Below are 2,784 nucleotides of genomic sequence, written 5' to 3'. Positions count from 1 at the left end.
AACCCCACAAAAAAAAAAAAAAAAAAAAAAAGAAAAAAAAAAAGAAAAAAAAAAAAAACCAGCCATTGGGCTGGCCCCTTAGTCTAATGGTTAAAGGAGCTGGATCCCACATGGCCGACTGCAATTTGGATCTCTACCTCAGCTTGAAAAACATGTTCTCCCTGTGTGTGTATCAGAAATCCTGGCAGGATGGAGAAATGAAGGAAAAGGAATTATAGCATGACTATGCCCTACTGAACGTGCTTTCTCACCCTCCCCATCTCTCTGTCTCTTTATCTTTGGTTACCCCAAAATCCTGGAAGGAGGGAAAGATGGAAGAGAAGTGACTGCAGTGTGACCATTCCCCAAGAGGGGTATTTTCTCCTTTTCTTCTCTTTCTGTCTCTTTGTCTCTCTCTGGTGAGTGCAAAAGCCCTCTCACCAAAACCAAAACAAAACAAAAAATTAAATTAAAAAAAAAAAGGAAAAGCAGCTATTTCTAAGAGCCGGGCTTCAGGAGGAAGAGGATATGGACATTAGGAATAACTAACAGCTGGGTAAGGAATACCAAGAATCCAGCAACCGGGGTCCTGGGAAGAAGCCTGACAGGCCATAGGAAAGTGTGGGGCCTATGGTGACTAGCTGATGTGGGCACAAACGTTGAACAGGTCTTCGAAGGCAATTTCTCCAAGTCACTGCCCATGCCTTTGACAACGCTCCAGGGCTAGACTGGCTGGACCAGGCAGGACTGGGCAGAACTGGGCAGGACTGGGCAGGACTGGGTGGGGCACCCGTTCCCTGCCCTCCTCACCTCTGGAACCACCATCCCTACTCAATCCTTTCGATCGACTCCTTGCGCCTTCGCCACTCCTGCTGAGTTCTGTCATTTAAGCCCCCTAATTTAATAGGTTTGTCTCATTATTTTGATTAATCATATTAACTCATGTTAATTAAGAGAGAGATTTAAGCAATGACAGAGGTTAATGGAATCAGCCCGCGTTCTTCTCTGGCTTTTGTTGGGGGCACTGACAGGCATGGGGAGAAGAAGAAGGAAAAATGGGAAGTGGAGCCTCAGCAGGGAAAAGCCCGGGAAAATCCAGGGAGTCCGCCAAGAATGAGGGGTGAGAGAAAGACATCGAGGAAACGATCAGGTACCAATCAGAGTTTCCTCCTAATTGAATGTCTGATTTTATTAATGATGGAATTTATAAATGTCCTTAAGAAAAGAAAAGAATTTAGTCAGTTCAGCAGTAAATGTTGAAAATTAATGCAGAAGATGTTAAGTTAAAAACAACCATTTTATTTGTATTCTTTTTTTCCCCTCCTGGTGGTGGGGGATGAAATTGGGCCCATCACCTCTGAGGTCTTCTCCATCTCTGGGATCTCTTTACTGGGTGCTGAAGAAGCAAATAGAAGACCAGTGCCTCCTCTGACACTATTAGGATCGAGAACTACCAACTTTACTCTAAATTCTTCACTATGCATCTTAAATTCATCTTTCCCTCTGATCCTGATAACAATGTGGTGAAGTCCCCCTTTACAGAAGAGAGAGCTGAGGCTCAGAGGTTGGATCGGCTGTCCAGGTTTACACAGCTTGAGAGCCACAAACACAGGATTCCTAGCAGGCTCCTGACCGCTGTACCAGCGAGGCGCCTAATGACCGGAAGCCAAGTTCTTCACAGTGGGCTTCTAGCTGGGAAAAACCTAAGAGACAGAGTTGGCTTCTGTCACCTCGGCATGATCTCAGTTCCAGAGAGGAGCTGTGCCGTCCATTGGAAAGGATCTTCCTATAGAGAAAAGGGGAGAGGATAGCAGCAGTTGCGAGGAGGCAGACATTGCAGGGTGCGGTTTTCTTTTCTTTTTTGGAGAGGTTTTCGCTATAGGGTGCGTGTGCTCACCAGACAGACAGAGAGAGACAGAGAGACAGAAAGCGAGAAATCACCTCCCCAGGGGAGATGGCCACGCCACAATCCTTTCTCCTCCATTCTCCTCTTGGGATCTTGGGCACGCACGCACACGCGCCCGGTGTGAGTTTAAGCCACCGGGTCCCAGACTTGAACCGCAGTCGACTACGTGGGAGTCCAGCGACATAGCCATTACGCTAACTGCTGGTCCCATAGGGTGCGGTTTTCCAAGTTGACTTCACCCCAGCTGACAGGTGCTTCTCACTTTTTAAGTTGTCCAAGGGCCAAGAAGACCTCATGTGATGGGTTGAATTATGCCCCTCCCCCCAAAAAAAAGACATGCTAAAGTCCTAGGCCCCAGTACCTATGAGTGTGACCTTATTTGAAAACAGGATCTCTGTAGGTTAACCAAATTAAAATCATACTGAATTAGAGTTAAGTCTTAATCTAATATGGCTGTTATCCTAAGATGAGAACAGAGCCACAGACACAGGGACAGACAGCCATGTGAGAGGGAGGCAGAGATTGGAGTTACACTGCGGCAAGCCAAGGAATGCCTGGGCTACAAGAAGCTACTAGAGACAGGGAAGGACCCCCCACTAGAGATTTCAGGACACAGCCCTGCCAACACCTTGACCTCAGACATCTAGCCTCCAGAATTGTGAGAGAGTACATTCCTGTCCTTCCGTGCCACCTGGTGTGTGAGACTTTTTTTATGGCAGCCTAGCTAACTAATGCACCTAATGCAGCTTTACAAGCTTGCCTGGGTCTGGAAGTCTTTTACTTGCTGATTGGTGATTCTTTGGCTTAGATTGTGAACCTTGTCAAATGCAGAAAACATTCTTTGGGCTGTTGTCTGTCCTTGGCAGATAATCAGGAGAGTGTGATGTCCCTGGCATTCC

The sequence above is a fragment of the Tupaia chinensis genome, unplaced genomic scaffold (genome assembly GCF_000334495.1).
Source record: "Tupaia chinensis unplaced genomic scaffold, TupChi_1.0 Scaffold000528_1, whole genome shotgun sequence".
NCBI classification, from domain to species: domain Eukaryota; kingdom Metazoa; phylum Chordata; class Mammalia; order Scandentia; family Tupaiidae; genus Tupaia; species Tupaia belangeri.
The sequence above is the reverse complement of the archived record's forward strand: the minus strand, read 5'-3'. Positions refer to the sequence as shown.